General features: G+C 45.1%; 1 protein-coding gene across 5 annotated transcripts in view; it reads left to right on the top strand.

The window, feature by feature from the left end:
* The first annotated feature begins 17,895 nt into the window (after positions 1-17,895).
* The window catches only part of TCHP (trichoplein keratin filament binding), a 39,020-nt gene continuing 37,431 nt past the window's right edge, over positions 17,896-19,484 (top strand). Inside the window, exon 1 of one of the 5 annotated variants that reach the window (XM_030218344.1) lies at positions 17,896-17,942. The gene's annotated coding sequence lies outside the window, so the exon portion shown is untranslated. The other 4 variants (XM_030218340.1, XM_030218345.1, XM_030218343.1 and 1 more) reach the window with 4 other exon arrangements.

Genomic DNA, 19,484 nt, shown 5'->3' with positions numbered 1-19,484 from the left:
GGCCAATCCACACCTCAAGAACCTGGCAAGATCCTAAAAGAGTTAAACAGATCCCAGTTATAAGCAGTGGATTTTCCTAAGTTGCCGTTTCTCAAAAAGGATATAGATTAGAAAAGGTTCAAAGAACAGTGACCAAAATGATAAAGGGGATGGAACTCCTCTCAGATGAGGAAAGGCTAAAGAGATTAGGGCTCTTCAGCTTGGAAAAGAGATGGCCGGGGGGGGGGGGGGGGGGGGGGTGGATATGATAGAGGTCTACAAAATCCTGAGTGGCATAGAACAGGTAAAAGTGAATAAATTTTTGACTCTTTCAAAAAGTACAAAGACCTTGGGACACTCCATAAAGTTACATTGTAATACTTTTAAAATGAATAAGAGGAAATATTTTGTCATTCAATTAATAGTTAAGCTCTGTAATTTGTTGCCAGAGGATGTGGTTACAGTGGTTAGCATATTTTGGTTTAAAAAAGGTTTGGACAAGTTCCTGGAGGAAAAGTCCATAGTCTGCTATTGAGATAGACATGGGGGAAGCCACTGCTTGCCCTGGGATCGGTAGCATGGAATCTAGCTACTATTTGGGATTCTGCCAGGTACTTGTGATCTGGATCGGCAGCTGTAGGAAGCAGGATACTGGGCTAGATGGACCATTGGTCTGACCCAATACATCTATTCTTATGTTATGTTATTAGGAAATGATCCAAACCTTTTTTAAACCCTGTTAAGCTAACTGCTTTTACCACATTGTCTAGCAATGAATTTCAGAGTTTAATTACACATTGAGTGAAAAAATATTTTCTCCAATTTGTTTTAAATTTACTATTTAGTAGCTTCATTATGTGCCCCCTAGTCCTTGTATTTTTGGAAAGATTAAACAAGCGATCCGTGTATCAGTGGCGTAGCCAGACAGCCAATTTTGGGTGGGCCTGAGCACAAAGTGGGTGGGCACAAAATTTTCTCTCTTCCCCAGCACTTCCCAATTCAAAATATAAATACTTTAGCAGATGAGGATCCCCAATCTCTGTCAGCTGAAGGCCTCCAGTAAAGATGGTCAGAACTCCTCTCCACCAAGCCCAGTAGGCAGCAGCAACTCCTCGAGCCGCTGACGCCAGCACCCCATACATTCTTAGTTGTCAGTGGCTCCAGGATGCTGCCCCCATCTGCCAAGTTCAGTAGAAGGCATCTCTGGCCAGCTTCAGAAGAGACCCCAGCTAGTAGGGCTTGGGAATCCCCACTAGCTACAGCAAAGGTCAGGGCTGCCGTTAGCCATGCTGGTGACCAGGGCAGAAAATAAAGCCTCTCCCCCAATTCCCTCTCCTCTCCAATCTCCTCATCTGCCGTTAAAGTCACACTGACAGACCCTCACAAATTAGAAATAAAAATATATAGACAAAATTGAACTGGGAACCTCAGCATGTACTGCAACACTGGAGAAAAAAAACCCCAAAACAAAAGCACATTTCCTTTTCTACTTAACACAATAAAAAGACATCCGCTATGCACATTTCCCAAAGTTAACATATTCCATTTAAAATATTCAAAGTAAAATGATTTTCCTACCTTTATTGTCTGGACATTTTATTTTTCCATCATGTTGTTTCCAATTTCTCTTTCCCGCTTTCCTGTCTGTCTTCTGCTAATTCTTCAAGCGGTTGTCCATTTGTAATTTTTCTCCTGTCATTTAATTTCCTCACTACACTTATCTCTGAAATTCTGATCCTTCCATTTTAGCTCTTTCCTTACTTTTTTTCTTTTCTGCCTCTGTACACTCAAATTTCATCCTCTTCCTAAATCTTTTCCTTCTTTTTACTTTTCAGATATCTATCACATTTCCATCTCCTTTCACCCACTAGCTCTCCCATTCCCCATCTCTCTCCTTCTCAGCCTTCCATTCCCTTCCATCTTCGATATACGTGCCATTACCATATTTCTACCCCCTGTGATCACTATTCTGTCATTTTTTCCTTGCCATCTCCACTCCCTGGGCCTCTCCCCCATGCTTTCCACCATTCCTAGTGTCTCCCTCCCTCCACCCTTCCAGCCCAGCATCTGTTCCCTCTTTCTACCCGCCTCACCCTCGTAGCCTGATATTTCCCTATCCCTTTTACCTCCCACCACCAGCATCTTCCTGTCCCATCTCTCTCTCCTCCCCCATTGTCCAGCATTTTTCCCTTTCTCTTCCCTACCATCTATTGTCTATCTTCTCTCCCTGGATCCATCTTCCCTCTTTCTCCCCTCCCCCGCTTGTGCATCTCTCCTTTCCTCTCCTCTTCTCCACCTTCATGTCCAACTTTTCTCCCTCTCCCTGCCTTGAGCCCCTGGTTTGACATCTCTCTCTGCCACCCACCACCACCATCATCATCTCTCCATCCTTCCTTTCCCTCACTGCCATGTTCAACATTTCCCCTCTCACCTCACCTCTTCCACTTCCATGTCCAAAATGTTTTTTTCTCTCATGCCCTTTCTCTCCATCTCCCCATCCCACCCATATCCAACAATTCTCCCTCTCTTTCCCCTTGCAGCATCTCTCCGTCCCTCCCCCTACCTAGCTCTACCCTGTCTCACTCCCTCATCCCAACAGTGCTCCTGTCTCTCCCCGACCCCCCACCCTCCCCACCACCACCACCCACATGTTTTTTCCCTCCCTTTCCCCAGCCACAGTCTGGCACGCTGGCTGCAGGCCTTCTTTCTTTCCCCTCCCCCCTCCCCTTCGGGCAGCGCCGCAGTCTAACGCTATAGCTGTGCAAAGCTGTACAGCACCGCACCGGGTCCGTCTCTGTCCTGCCGCTACTTCTGCCCTCTGGCTCCGGGTGACCTTTGTTTGCTCTTCTGCTGCTTATCTGCAGCGGTTCCGGAACCGCACGCTCAGGGGCATAGCCACGGGTGGGCCTGGGCCCACCCACTTTTGGCTCAGGCCCACCCAGCGACGATGAGAGACGCCAAAAGAATTGATCCACCGCTGGCACGCTGCAGGCCTTCTTTCCCCTCCCTCCCTCCCCCCCTTCGGGCAGCGCTGCAGTCTAACGCTACAGCTGAGCAAAGCTGTACCGCACCGCACCGCACCGGGTCCGTCTCTGTCCTGCCGCTACTTCTGCCCTCCGGCTCCGGGTGATCTTTGTTTGCTCTTCTGCTGCTTATCTGCAGCGGTTCCAGAACCGCACGCTCCCAGGCCTGTCTGTATGCTGCCTGCGACTGCTTCCTCTGTGCTGGCCCCGCCTACTCTTCTGAAGAGGTGGGGGGCCCAGTGCTGAGGAAGCAGTCGCAGGCAACATACACAGACAGGCCTGGGAGCGTGCGCAGAGGCGTAGCCAGACACCCAATTTTGGGTGGGCCTGGGCCCAAGATGGGTGGGCAGAACACCATCTTGTCCCACAAGCGATTTGGTCTGTCCCCCTCTCACCTGCATGCCATATGGTCTCTCAAACATCCTCCCTCCCCCACATACCTTTTAAATAGCAGATTTTCACTGGCAGTGAGCAGCAACTAATACACTTCTTATGTTAGCCCCACAGCCTTCCCTCTGATGCAATTCCCTGTTTCCGCATAGGTGGGAATACATCAGAGGGAAGGCTGTGGGGCCAGTGCAAACAGTATGTATCAGTCGCTGCTTACTGGGGCTGGTGGTTGGGAGGCGGGGATAGTGCTGGGCAGACTTATACGGTCTGTGCCCTGAAGAGCACAGGTACAAATCAAAGTAGGGTATACACAAAAAGCAGCAAATATGAGTTATCTTGTTGGGCAGACTGGATGGACCGTGCGGGTCTTTTTCTGCCGTCATCTACTATGTTACTATGTATTTATAAGGTATGCAGGAGGGAGAGTAGTTGGGAGTTTTCGGCTGGTGGGTCTTGGGGGATCCCTGCAGCCACATCACAGGTGTGCTGCTACTGGGTGGGCCTGAGCCCAAAGTCTTGGCTACGCCACTGTTATTAAATCCCAATCAATCAATCAATGGAAAAAAGTAAAACGTACATGAAAATGTAGCACAGATTTTTAGATTGGCAGCAATTACTGATTCTTGACCGTGCTCTCCTTCAGCATGGTTTTACAGTGATTTTTTTCTACACTAAAACCTTTACAGTATCAGTAGTAATATTAGTATAGGGAAATCCAGGGTATACGGTCACTAAAGGACAACGCAGCTTATTACATCAGTTCCTCCGTCCCCACACTTACTGCAGCATTTGGAACTTCACCTATGCTACCCTGAGAATTCAAAAAAACTGCACAGTTGGAGAGGTTCAAAAAACACATATTTATTATCTTTCAAGGAAAGAATATATTTACATGGAAATCGTAACTGGAAACGAGCATTCAGTAGTACAGCCTGTTGTCTCATTTCATATAAAGTATCACCTACCATGTAAAATGAGTTTATCTTGTTGGGCAGACTGGATGGACCGTACAGGTCTTTATCTGCCGTCATTTACTCTGTTACTATGATAATATTGTTGCTAGAGCAGAGCCACTGAGCTCCAAATGTAGAGGAAGAGACAAGTTGACCATGGGGGAAGGGTGTGGCACCTGACACTGATGAAAGAGCCAAGGGGCAACATTAACTGCAATCTGTGACTAATGAACACAAGCAGTAGAGAGTCTGATGCCCATTCATTACTATTTCAGAGAGGTGTGCATGAAAACAATAGAAATCTCCAGAGTGAAGGATTCAGAATGTTTCCCTCTTTGAACCTATCAGACAGCCTGCAGTTCTAAAATGCTGCTAAACGTCAAGGGAATAACACTTTCGGTGTCACATTTCAAGACTGGATAATCCTTCAGCAAAAATAAACCCTGTTTCTCCAAAATTTAAATCTTGTGAAGGATGTTAAAAAATGGAAGCGGTGCAAAGAAAAGCTACGAGGATGGTATGGGATTTACGTTCCAAGACGTATGAAGAGAGGCTTGCTGACCTGAACATGTACACCCTGGAAGAAAGGAGGCACAGGGGTGATATGATACAGACGTTCAAATATTTGAAAGGTATTAATCCGCAAACAAATCTTTTCCGGAGATGGGAAGGCGGTAGAACGAGAGGACATGAAATGAGATTGAAGGGGGGCAGACTCAGGAAAGATATCAGGAAGTATTTTTTCACGGAGAGGGTGGTGGACGCTTGGAATGCCCTCCTGCGGGAGGTGGTGGAGATGAAAACGGTAACGGAGTTCAAACATGCGTGGGATATGCATAGAGGAATCCTGTGCAGAAGGAATGGATCCTCAGAAGCTTAGCTGAAATTGGGTGGTGGAGCAGGTGGGGGGAAGAGGGGGTGGTGGTTGGGAGGCGAGGATAGGGGAGGGCAGACTTATACGGTCTGTACCAGAGCCGCTGATGGGAGATGGGGTGGTGGTTGGGAGGCGAGGATAGGGGAGGGCAGACTTATACGGTCTGTACCAGAGCCGGTGATGGGAGGCGGGACTGGTGGTTGGGAGGCGGGAAATACTGCTGGGCAGACTTATATGGTCTGTGCCCTGAAAAGGACAGGTACAAATTCAAGGTAAGGTATACACATATGAGTTTGTCTTGGGCAGACTGGATGGACCATGCAGGTCTTTTTCTGCCGTCATCTACTATGTTAAATTTAAAAGGCAAAAACAGAAGAAAATAAAATCCTTGTAAAAATGTTAAGAATTGGGGAGCAATGTTTTAAAAGGTTGCAGGAAAGCCTTATGCAAAAACACATGATGAAGTTACTCCAAAAAGTATGACTGTAATATTAAAATGAAGCAACATTTTCCCCATTGTATCCTGTAGTTGTTTATATCTAGAGGTCTAATATGATTTATACGCATGTATGCAAGACCCATGGTTCAGTAAATTGTGCTGAAAAATTAGCCTGGAAGAATATATGCATCGAGTGCTATTCTATAAAGGGTACCACACTTTACAGAATAGCACCTAATCTGCACTTAAGGTACTTGCATTTCCAATTGCTGAAACCAGATGTAAATTCCGGTGCCTAAATTAGGCACAGATTGGGCATATTCTATAAAACAAATAGGAGAAAATTTGTCTTCACCCAACGCGTAATTAAACTGCCGGAGAACGTGGTGAAGGCGGTTAGCTTGGCAGAGTTTAAAAAGGGGTTAGATGGTTTCCTAAAGGACAAGTCCATAAACCACTACTAAATGGACTTGGGAAAAATCCACAATTCTGGGAATAGCATGTTTAGAATGTTTGTACGTTTGGGAAGCTTGCCAGGTGCCCTTGGCCTGGATTGGCCGCTGTCGTGGACAGGATGCTGGGCTCGATGGACTCTTGGTCTTTTCCCAGTGTGGCATTACTTATGTACTTATGTACCCCCTAAACATGCCCCCTTGAAATTATGCACTTTAGAAGTTACAAGCACATCGTTATAGAATACGATGTGCGTATAACTTCCAATTAAGAGCAATTAACACCAATAAGTTGATAGCAGCCAATTAACTAATTGGCACATTAATCAATTAATTTGTGTGCACTAATCGGCTATGCCCGCTGATTTGCACGTGCAACTTTAGTCGCCATATATAGAATCAGGGAGGATGAAGTACATGTGTCTGTGCCATTTTCCATGTTCCCTGTGTATTTTTTTTTTGTTGTTGTTACATTTGTACCCCGTGCTTTCTCACTCATGGCAGGCTCAATGCAGCTTACATATTATATACAGGTACTTATTTGAAATAGAAAGCAATTTACACAGGACACGGTTTTCTTTGAAGATAAAATTAAGCATCAATATTAAACTGGGCAAAACAAAGCATTTAATCAGGCAGTCAGTGAACCCACAGGCTGGAGATGTTATTAAATTTCAGCCTATGCATTATTTTCCTCATAATGTAATCTAGTCTCTTGCCTGCGACATGGATGGATTACAACACGTTGAGCTTTTACAAAAGCTAAAAAGCTACTGATCTCGGTCAGTGCAGTATTTCACAGCCTAGACTGTTTATGTAGGTGTTAAGTGCCTCTAAAAGGCATTTTCCCAAACCGGTGTTAGGACTAAGGAGTAGGGGTTACCAGCAGCCACCTGGCTGTGAAGGTGTGTTTGGCTGTCTCCAAAGGTGAATGCTTTTTATGTGTGTGCTGAGTGGGAAAAGAGCAATGCACCAGCTATACATACAGCTGGCAGTTCTTGAAGAGAGCTAATATATTAATATGAAATTTAGGTGGCAACCATTTTGGACTTAACATAACGCTTCCTCATTTCTATTCCCTTATGTGTCTATCACACATGCACTCTATTATACCATAATATCACTCTGTATTTGTCATACCGGAAAGGCGATCGCCTCACGGTACTATGTAAGTCACATTGAGCCTGCAAATAGGTGGGAAAATGTGGGATACAAATACAACAAATAAATAAATAAATTTAGATAAGGAAGGAAATAGTTATCCTAACTTTTAATAATGTAGCTATGCACCAGTGAGTGTGTCATTGAACATCCGCAGATGAGTGAAATCACCACAGGTGCAATAGATGTTATTATGTTGCAATGGAGTACCTTATTTAAATGAAAAATGGAGGAAAAACTGAAGCAATTAAACTAATGGGTAAGGCAGGGAAAGGTCGAACCTATATGCCTTTAAAGTGGGAACCAACAGCCACAACACCCCTGCTCAACTGGCAAAGCACAGAAGCCACCCCAGGCAGAAATCCAGGAGCTGATCAAGCTACGTCCACACCTGCTGGGAGATAGAGAAATACTGAAGGCAGATGGGTCACTGTGGTTCTTCAGTGTTCTCTATCTCCACCTGCTGGTAGGCGGATACAACTCATCAGTTAATGGATTCATCTGCTGCTGATGACAAGGAATTGTTGATTTGTGAATGCCAGTGTTGAAAAATGGTCTCTGCTCTTCTAGCCTTGTACACTTGTTGACCCAATCAAATGTCAAGATTCCTCGATCTACTTTTCTAAGTAACATAGAAATTGGTAGATAATGAGCACTTTGTCCACCCAGTTTAGCTTTCTGCCCCTGCCTACACTACGCTAAGGGTGTCTTCTGGTTGTCAGTAATAAAGCTTCTTCACGTTTACTGTTAAAGCTGTACCCATTACCTTTCCTTACTGTTTTGTTCCCTCCCCACAATTAACTGCAATGTTGTCAAACAAGCCTGACTGCCTGCAGGGATATTTCTTCTTCTCCCTCTCCGGAAAATGTACTCAAGTTATTTTGCAGTCAGTCCAGTGACAGAAGAGGAAACTTGTCACTTCCTGCCAATTATTATATCTATAAATATATTACGGCTTTACTAATATAATCATAAATCCCTCTCACTAGATGTTGGTTGGCACATCACATGGCATTTCACACGTGTATAATATAGCAAATCATGAATCATTTTATAATGAACTAAGCTATATTTGTTACACCTGAGTCAGATTATTCTACAAGCAAAATATCTCCTCCCTGTCAGTCATCCACTTAAACATTGGTTGTGGTAGGGAGGGGGCTTGGATTTAGGGCTTGGATAGAAGGTCTTTGGGGAGGGGGGAGGTAGGGGGCGGGTGGGAGGGGAGGGGAAGGGGTAATGATGTGGGAGGATGGGAGGGTAGAGGGGGAGGGTGAAAATGTGAAAACAAAAGTTGATGACGGACTCAATAATTGGCTTTCTGTTATGTATGTTATGATGTTGGTATTTTATTTATGCCAGATGTGGAATGTATTTTATTTTGATTGTCATCAATAAAAATATTGAAAACTAAACATTGGTTGTGATTCATGAGGCCATGGGCGGACTGACAGTGATCTGGGCCCCCAGGCAGTGAAAGTCATTGGGCCCTCCTGGCCACTGCCTGCCACCCCCTCCCATCGCTGCTGCTGCAGCTGCCCCCTTCTGCGCACTACAGCCCCCCTAATGCCATAGCTTCTGCCCCCCTCCTGAACTCTATAGACCTCATGAGCCTCAGTGGGTCCTCCCTGGCCCTACCTTGAAGGGCCCTGGTGGTCTAGTGGCTTCTTCGGGGACAGCAAAGAACCCTACTATTTCTTGCCCACTGCCGTTAATCTGCCCGGCGCCACTGTGTTTCCAAAATGGCTGCTGAGACTTCCCCCAGTAGTCTTGCGAGACTGCCGAAGGAAGTCTTGGCAGCCATTTTTAAAACAAGCTGGTGCTGGCGACAGGCAGAGTAGCAGCAGTGGGCAGGAAAGAGTGGGGCTCTTTCCTGCCCCTGCAGAGGACACTAGACCAACAGGGACCTTCAAGGTGGGACCGGGGAGGGCCAACTGAGGATCTAGGAGGGAGAGAGCCTCTGGGCCCTCGGTTATTGCCCGGTTGCCCGTATGGTCAGTCTGCCCCTGCATGAGGCATCAGATTTAGGCATGCTTTGGAAGTAAATTCTTTTGTTATTATCAAACATATAAACGGCGAGTGACCGACTCACTCGCAAATGCGCAGTAGAGACTTCCCTCTCTGTCCCGCCCCCGTGTCAATAAGTGATGACGAGGGCGGGACAGAGAGGGAAACTGCGCCGCCAAGGTTGATACCGCACCCGCCCACCCGAGGTCACCGCTACCGTTACCCCCCCCACACACACACCTGGCCCGGGCCCTCTCTCTCCGCTACTAAACTTACACATCCATTCGCCGGAACGCAGCTTGCACATCACCTGAGCTGCCATCGGCCTTCCTTCCCTGCCTGTGTCCCGCCCTCGCTGACGTTACATCACAGGAGGGCGGGACACAGGCAGAGAAGGAAGGGCCGACGGCAGCTCAGCTGATGTGCGTGCTGCGTTCCGGCGAATGGATGTGTAAGTTTAGTAGCGGAGAGAGAGAGGGCCCGGGCCGGGTGGAGGGATGGCGGCGACTCCGGGGGGGGGAATGGTAGCGGTGGCGACCTCGCGGGGAGGGAGGGAGGGGGAAGGAAGGAAGAAAGGAAAACCCCAATACCAGCCCATTTTTACGGGCTCAACTGCTAGTTGTATTATAATACAAGAATTTCAAGGAAGCTATAGATGGACGTTTACATATATCAAAACCTAAAGAGTGCCTTTGAAAAGAGAAATTTGGATTAGGAAAGGAATTAAATTGTCTCCCCCTTTCAATAAAAACACAATCTTGCTCTTATTCCATCATTCAGATATGTAGATAGATCAGCATTTTTCAACCACATTGGTGTGCTGCAGATGGTCCGCAGGTGTGCCGTAGGGATTGAGGGTCATTTATTAGTAGGGACAGCTTAATTTGTGCTGGATCGGATTGTACCTTTTATGTTTAAATCTTCTTTATTGCTGAATGTCACTGTAAATTTTACACATAACTCTGTTATACATACTTCAGCTTGAAATTTTGTATATTAACAATGGTTAACTACCCATCTACTCTATACTCCCCTCCTCCCTCCCCTACCTCATCCCTCCCTTCTCCCATCCCAGAAGTCTTTCCGTATGTCCCTTATCTTTATACATTTAGTCCTGTCATATATTAAGTAGCCTGCTGCGTGCAGCCGGTGTTAATGTTTTCCAAAAGGGGGCCCATCGTCTCTCGAATGCCCGCTCTCTTGCCAATGTCGTTATGTAGATCTCCTGGCGCTCCATCTGCATCAAATGTATCATTTGGCTCCTCCATTGTTGAATCATTGGTGTCGTTTTGGCTAACCATTGTGTCAGAATGGATTGTACCTTTTAAAAGTTTTCTTGTCTCTAGTGGTCACTGGCAGCGAGCAGCGTTCATACAGCCTGCTTGTGCCAACCCTGGAGCCTTCTCTCTGTTGTAACTTCCTGCTTCCGCAGAGGCGGGACGTGTCAGAGAGAAGGCTTCAGGGTTGGTGTGAGCAGGCTGTATGAATTGCTACTCACTGATGCCAACCGCTAGAGACAAGAGCTCAAAGGGTACAATATATTCAGGACTGTGATCATGTGGACTAGCAGCCTGGCTTGGATCCTTCACAGACACAGCAGCACACAGAGTAAACCAAAAGGAAAGTCTTCATTGTGAACAAAAAGTACCAAAAGTCTGTTACTGTCACAGATACAGATGGCAAAAAGAAACTTGTCTTAGGTATCCTGAAGTCCAGTTTCATTAACTCACCCTTGCTCATAGTGCTACTCCTGGCAGGCTCACTTCCATACTTCACTTGTAATCTGTATATCTTCCACATGAACCCAACTCCAAATACTGCAATGACAGGTTAGGTAAATACTGCAGAATATAAACCTCCTACCTTGACCTGTCTGCCAACACTATGGTCACAGGCTATGACTCTCTTGAGGCACTCTTTCCTCCTTAACTTCTACCCTGGGCCTCTGTATCGGGGCCTCTTGCTCGCTCTCTCTCCTTGGACCTGGAGCCTCTGTATCAGGGCCACCTGCTCTCTTTCTCCTCGGGACCTTTGTATCGGGGCCTCTCCGATCTGTACAGCCCAAGGGCCTTTTGCGCCCTTCTGGCCTGAGCCCTGCTCCTCAGGCTCAGCCTCTGCAGCCTAGCGCCATCTGTTGCCAGGTGGTTGAAATGAGTCAGCCTCAGCCTCGGCAGACTAGCGACATCTGCTGAAAGGGGGCTGAACCACTACAGCGAGGGAGTGTTTCCTGCCCCTATGTCCCTCACAAGGCCATATAAGTATGCTTGGAAGTTCCTTTTAATCAGGTCGATGACAGCCAAGAAACCTAGGGCCATTTCTGTATCTTCCTGCCACAGCTTGATAATCTTTGATGGCAACTTCTGTGTAGTGCTTTCATTTTTATAGATCATATTTATGATGTACTTGGTAAGATAAGATGGCTTGCAACGCCACTGCTAAATTAAATAAATGCTAGCCATGGCCGTGTCTCCTTTTTTCCCTCAAACAAAAACTCAGTGAAATCCAGAAATATAGTAACCTGCAGGACCCGATTCTAAGGCTTAATTCTGAATCACAGTAATAGTATAACTATCTTTATATTTCTCTCCATTTCAAAAATAAAACAGATTACATGTGAACTTAACAAAACATAAAGCACAGCGGACTGAATTCTATAAATGGTGCAGAGGAATTATTATTATTATTATTTTATTATTTGTTGCATTTGTATCCCACATTTTCCCACCTATTTGCAGGCTCAATGTGGCTTACAATACATCATGAGTGGTGGAAATATGTTAGAAAATAGACATCTGGAGGCATATTTTCAAAGCACTTAGCCTTCCAAAGTTCCATAGGTTTCTATGGAACTTTGGAAGGCTAAGTGCTTTGAAAATGAGCCCCTAATTAGTGTTATAGAAGGATCTTGGACAACATGCTATTGATATAACATAGTAACATAGTAGATGACGGCAGAAAAAGACCTGCACGATCCACCCAGTCTGCCCAACAAGATAAACTCACATGTGCCATTTTTTGTGTATACCTTACCTTGATTTGTACCTGTCTTGTACCTGTCATATAAGTCTGCCCAGCACTATCCCCGCCTCCCAACCACCAGCCCCGCCTCCCACCACCGGCTCTGGCACAGACCGTATAAGTCTGCCCAGCACTATCCCCGCCTCCCAACCACCAGCCCCGCCTCCCACCACCGGCTCTGGCACAGACCGTAGAAGTCTGCCCAGCACTATCCCCACCTCCCAACCACCAGCCCTGCCTCCCACCACTGGCTAAGCTTCTGGGGATCTGAGCATGATAATAGTGTAACAAGCAGATATTGTGGGACAGTTTTGGGTATTTGTGAAGGAGTTGTGTATATTCATATTGGTTGGTCTTTGTGATATGCCTTGTTAAAGAGATGGGTCTTCAATATTTTGCGAAAGTTCGTTAGTTTGTAAATCGTTCTTAAGTTGCGCGGTAATGCATTCCAAAACTGTGTACTCAAGTAAGTAAAGTTTGACGCGTGTATTAGTTTGTGTTTCAGACCTTTGCAATTAGGGAAGTGCAGGTCAAGGAATGTGCGGGATGATCTTTTGGCATTCCTGGATGGTAGGTCTATCATTACATTAAAGATCATGATTGACATAGTAAGTTAAACAGTCAAGTACAAAGAGTTCAAATTCGGGAAAGGAGATAAGGTGGTATTGTGTTATAGTTCATTCGTGGTAGGGTGGGCTTTGGTAGTCGAGTATAAAGAGTTAGGTTTTAATCAGTTCAGGCTTGCGAATATAGTGCTAAGAGCTATTCTGTAAGCGGTGATTTAGGCACTGTTTACAGAACAGCGCTTAGCGCTGGGAACCGCAACTACATTTAGGTACGGCCATTTACACCAACGAAACCCTGGTGTACATCCCCACGCCTAAATTAGGTGCAGATCACCTTCATTCTATCACAACACGCCTAAATTAAAGGAACGCCCCAATCCGCGCCTACCTTTTAATTTACACGTGGATCCCACACCTAAATTTATGCGTGTAAATTTTAATTAATTTCAATTAGCACCAATAATTGCTTAAGATCCAAATTATCGGTGCTAATTGGCTCATTTTTCAATTTTAGAATCAGGGGAATGTCGTAGACTAAAGTCACCCTCTTGACTGTTATTTTTGTTTTGCAAGTGGCGTACTTATACTTGTTTGGCTGTATGCCACAGGCTTCCTTCTTAGCGCTTAATGAGACTGTTATCTAGTTTACATTAAATATTTAGTGTCGTTAAATTTTTAATATGGATCAGATGCCTCAATTAGCACGAACCTGCCGGCACTGTTAGATCTACCTAAAACCCCTTACCAATAATGAATTTAGATGAACTCATCAAAAAAGCATTATAGAAAGAACTGCAACATAGTCATTTCACTTACACTGCATGAATAGCAGCCATTGGATTTTACCCGTGGGAAATGTGGAGGGATTTACCATTGCTTTCTAAATGCAGCTGAAATGGACTAGGAGAACATTCGTTTACAAGAAAGGCTAATAATAAATACACTGCCGTTTCCTCTCAATCCCTATAAACTTGGTACCAGTGTAAACACAGGGAATAAATAAGGACTGTTTGCAAGGGTTCTTAGCCCTCTTGGTGCCCTATGTTTTATGTACAGGACAATATAAAGTCAAAGCGAACAACACCAGCAATTATTCAGTCTGGTATGTTTGTTAGAGGTTTAATTCTATGATATTATTTCCCAAACATTCACTCTTTCACAAATTATATAAATCTACTTCCAGTATATGTTAAAGAGATAAGTTCTTTATGGGGATCATCAGAATCTTTATCAGCAATCCTTATGGGCACAATGTCCCTCATCCTTAGGGTGCCGTATAACTCCTCATTGATCAACCCAATGTTAAAAAAAAAGGGGGAAAAAATGAAGAACATTGGGTTGATCAGTGAGGAGTTATACGGCACCCTAAGGATGAGGGACATTGTGCCCATAAGGATTGCTGATAAAGATTCTGATGATCCCCATAAAGAACTTATCTCTTTAACATATACTGGAAGTAGATTTATATAATTTGTGAAAGAGTGAATGTTTGGGAAATAATATCACTAATACATATGGAAGAATCCCCACATTTATAAAGTTAGGTCTTATAAATTTGATTCTATGATATTAAGCAAAACTGATACTTTCACACTGAGGATTCCTTATTGTAAGCAGAATGTTACACTCCTCTCTGTTTTTCAACGAAATGTGTTTATTGACATGAATTTAAAACACTTCTGCTCGCTTATAACAGAACTGAGTTAGTGTTGTAGGTATTGCTGGCACACTATCTTCCAAGTCTTTGTGTTCCAAGTAATTAATCTCTGCTAAGACCTTTACTGCATGTGGACAGTTAGAGGCAGACCAAATTTCAATTTTGGTTTCTGTTACGGTGCCGAAACTGGCCCCAAATAATTTTTCGGCCAAAACTGATGATGTGTTTTCAGTGGAAACCAAAACTTTGTGCTTTGTCCTTTTTGTCTCCCTCCCTCTCCCCCTCCCATCTGAACAGAAGTTGGAGCCCCCCTCAGGCCTATTTTACAATCTCTGGCGGTCTAGGGATGTAGCGAGGGCAGGAGTGATCCCCCAGTTGCTCCTGCCCATGCTGGCTCTGCTCTCAAAATGGCTACCATGACCTCTAGAGGCAATCTCACAAGACTAGCTCAAGAGGTCCCAGCAGCTATTTTGAGAGTACAGCTGACATTATGCTTACCATATTTGCGGAGATAAAAAAAAAAAGAGGACACAAAAAATTAAAATGGTTGCTACCTTTGCTAAAGAAATGTTTAATCATAGCAAATGTGTAAAAAGACTTTTACTTAATGAACACACATCAGTGACTAACTTACAGTACAGTACACAATATCTACTTTCCAAAATCTTCTGGATTTGAGTTTGACAGAGTCCAATTCCAAGCGTACTTATCAGAAATATGGATATCCGTCAACAACTTTGGTTGGCTTCTGAGATATATATGAAAGTCTGTGCGTGACATATGCTTAAAGTTGTGCTGCTAAAAAAAAAAAAAAAAAAAAATTTGACAGATTCAACCAGCAGGGAACCAGCCAGGAGATCAGCATGACAGGGTCAAGTGTGGATCCAGCAGGCCTAATATTTGGGAACAGATATGTTTAGGAATGACTTAAAATGGAAATAATTGTATATTTGTGAAGGTTTCTGAGGTGATGAAAGTGAGAGCGCAGGTAGATCGAAATTGGTCCAAACAGATTGTTTTCAGCAAAGTGGCACCCTAAGGTAGTCAGAAAACCTAATCATTCCCCATAACCACTATAAAACAGACACACATAGAATGAAGGTTGGGGGGGGGGGGGGGGGGGGGGGGAGGGGGAACCCCTTCAGATCTCCAGTAAACAAACCCTACAAAAAGCAAATACATCCAGACCTATTTAGAAAACCTATCAAAGTAATAGATACAGCAACTGACATGCAACATATCACAGATGCACATTTCCCAAAGATATCAATATTACAATTAATACATGTATTATATTACATTACACATTAATTTTGTATTCGGCAAAAGCCTTCACAGTTCAGCACGGATCACAAAAGACCAAAGTCTGAGATATTTCAAGAATTTTCAGTTTGAGTACAGTAAGTAAAAAAAAATTAGACAACATATTTCTTATAGAGAAATGTTTTCAATTGCTTTTCTAAAAGTTAAATAATTCTTAGATGACCTGGTTATCCAAACCGAAACCGCCTTATATGATAGGCATGAAGCAGCTGTTTCCCGTTTCTTGTTTAATCATAGCCATAGAAGGAAATCTCAGATCTATCTGGGCCCTATGTAATTGTTCAACAAAGAGACAAACTCATCAAGTATAATGGAAGATCCCCATACAATGCCCTAAAAACCACAATATATAATTTAAAATGATACCTACTGGTAGCACTTTAGCAAGGTAAGGAGATATATGCTCGTCCCTATTCAGAGAAAAGATAAAATACTTTTTGGATCATTGTTGTTTGAGCACTGCTTTGGTCCCACTGTCTTTTTTCTGCTTTATTCTGTTTTCTTTTTCTTGTCTCTCTTTGAGATTTCTTCTCTCTCTATGTCCACTAGCCATCCTGTCCAGTGTCTCCACTCTGTGTCCCTATCTCTATCCTCCCCCCTGTTCAGCATCTGCCCCCTCAGTATCTCTCTCCTTCCGCTATATTCAGCATCTCTCCTCTGTGTCTCTATCTTACTCTGTTCAGTATCTCCCCTTTGTCGCCTCCCATTTTGTCCAGCATTGACCCCCTCCCCGAGTCCCTATCCCTATGCTCCCTCCATGCCCAACATCTCTTCTCTATTTCCCTTTCCCTCCCTGTTTTTCCCCTCTCTCTTTTCCCTTCCTCCTGCACCCCCCCCCCCCCCCCCCCCCATAGTCCAGCATCTTTCACCCTCTCTCTGTTGGTCTAGTGTAGTATCTCCTCCCAGCCTAGTCTTTATCTCTCGCTTCTCTCCACCCCCTCCCCCCCACTAGTCCAGCATTTCTTCCTCTCTCTTCCTTCACCCCTTTGTGAAGCGCTGCGTACGACCGGTAGCGCTATAGAAATGATTTATAGCAGGCGTAGCTAGACAGCAGATTTTGGGTGGGCCTAAGCAAGAAGTGGGTGGGCACCAAATGTTCTCTCCCCCACCCCCACATCAAAAAAAAAAAATCTCAGCTGGTGGGAAAATGCTTCTCTCCAGTCTCCACCTTGGTAGTCTGCAGCAGGCATGCGCTGAAAACCGAGCTTGCGAAGGTGCCAGTATTGTGGAGAGCGGCATTTTCATTACCATGTGCTGTTGGATGGGCCTGAGCCCTAAGTGGGTGGGCCCCGGCTCACCCAGGCCCACCTGTGGTAGTACTGTGTTTCCCCGAAAATAAGACACTGTCTTATATTAATTTTTGCCCCCCAAAATGCGCTAGGTCTTATTTTCAGGGGCTGTCTTATTTTTCGGGGAAACATCGGGGTTGGATCGGGGTTGGCCTGCCCGCCCGCCCTCCGTCGCTCCCGGAACTAACCTTAAACACCTCCTTTCACCTTCGCAGCAAGCAGCAGCAGGGCAGGCCACTCCTTCCTTCCGTGTCCCGCCCTCACCTGACGTAACATCCGTGAGGGCGGGGCACGGAAGGAAGGAGAGGTCTGCCCTGCTGCTGCTGCGCTTGCTGTGAAGGTGAAAGGAGGCGTTTAAGGTTAGTTCTGGGAGCGACGGAGGGTGGGCCCGGCGACCTCGGGTGGGGGGGGGGGCGGTCTTGTCTGGCTCTCGGCGGCCCTGCTTTCAAACAAAAATTTGCTAGGTCTTACTTTTGGGGGAGGCCTTATATCTACCAATTCAGGAAAACCTCTACTAGGTCTTATTTTCGGGGAAACAGGGTAGTGGTGCTCTCCTTCCCCATCCCTCTACACTCCCCCCCACCCACCAATCCAACATCTCTCCCCTTTCTTTGCTCCAGGTCTCTCTCTTATAACGATGAACCAAAAGGCCTTCTTGACTGAAGTGTTTTCAGCTCCGACTCCCCTGTTATAGCTGTTCTTAAACTAACCTGTTGTGTTACCCAGGCACAATAACATCCATTCCCTTTGCAGCGCGCGTGCTGAATTTGGCCCTGCTCGGGAGCCGTAACGCGACCCGGAAGTTGATACGGTAACTAAGCAACACACCGGAAGAGCCGTTGGGTAGAATCTGACAGTTGGCGCTGGCGGGAGGAGCCCGAGAGGCGGGCGGTTCGGTGGAGCTCATTCTCGTGGACTCCGCTGCTAAAGGTGCAGGGGCTGGAAGTGCAGTGGGAAGGAGCTCAGATACGGGAGGTTTGCTGGGATTGAGTTGGATTGGGAAAGATCAGCTCAGGTACCGAAGCTGCAGAAGGGACTCGGGTGCATTAGGAGTGATGAAGCTGCAGGAGGTTTCAGGGGTAGGAAATACAAATTGCAAGAAATAATCAGGTAATCACACCAAAGAAATAGAACAGTGGACAGGTAACAGAGGGAGGGATGTCAGGTACCGAAGGGGACTTGACGTGCATTGGGAGGGATCTCAGCTCTTGAAGCTGTGAAATGTTTGCTGGGGTTCGTGTGCATGGGTGAGAGGATGTCTAGTCTGGTCCTGAGCTGATTTGCAAATCCATCATCAGACAGTTATATTAATTTACAGACACATTTTTGGGAGACAATGCAGAAATGATTTCTGAAACTTGTGAAACTATGTCGTTGTATTTTTCTGTTTGTGAAAAGTAAAAATGAAAAAGTGTGTGCACTTGTAGAAAGGTGTATTTTTCTCCCCTTCAGTTTTAGCTTCTGTATAATTTTTAGTTTGTGTTTCCATGCATACAATACAAGTCTGATATGTTTTACATGTGGAAAAGGATGCTTGCAAAATTGCACAGGAGTATGCATAAGTACTGAAACTAAGATAACACCTGCTGTTATGTGGACAGCATGTCACAGTATATCCAAGACAGGGGCATAGCCAGACATCAAATTTTGGGTGGGCCTAGGCAAGAAGTGGGTGGGCACCAAGTGTTCTCCCCCTTCAAACCACCACCAAAAAAAATATTTCAGCTGGCAGGAAAATGCTTCTTTCCACCTTGGCAGTATGCAGCAGGCATGCACTGAAAACTGAGCATGTGCAGGTGCCAGTATCATGGAGAGTAGTGTTTTTGTTACCATCAGGGGGAAGTCTTCAGCTGACCAAGCTTGAGATCCCCATCAGCTACCGCTAAATGTGTGCTACTGTTGGGTGGGCCTGAGCACAAAATGGGTGGGCAGGCCCACCCGTGGCTACGCCACTGATCCAAGAGCATAGATTGGGTAGAGCAGGGTTAGAGTTGTGATGTCCTCGGGTATAAATATGTGCATAAGGATTTGTGTGTTAAGGTGGTTAGTTCTGGGTACTTATTTTTATAAAGTCACGTAGGTGCCTGTGTTTATAAAATGCAGAATTAAGTGAATGAATGGTGGCATAAAAAATTACAAACCTATGACTATCAAGTAATTTTCAAAAGACAATCTTTATTGCAGAAACAATTATTTATATTGTAATCATGAAAAAAGCCTAAGGGCACACACTTATAAAACGAACTGGGCAGTTTTCAGCCTAAGACGGTTGGTTGGTGCTTTTTAATTGCTGCCCATTGCGTTTTGATTTAGATCTGGATATTCAATGCTAGGCCATATCCGGGTTTTGGAC

This window comes from Microcaecilia unicolor, chromosome 11 (genome assembly GCF_901765095.1).
Source record: "Microcaecilia unicolor chromosome 11, aMicUni1.1, whole genome shotgun sequence".
NCBI classification, from domain to species: domain Eukaryota; kingdom Metazoa; phylum Chordata; class Amphibia; order Gymnophiona; family Siphonopidae; genus Microcaecilia; species Microcaecilia unicolor.
Note: the sequence above shows the minus strand (reverse complement) of the source record. Positions and strands in the feature narration are given on the sequence as shown.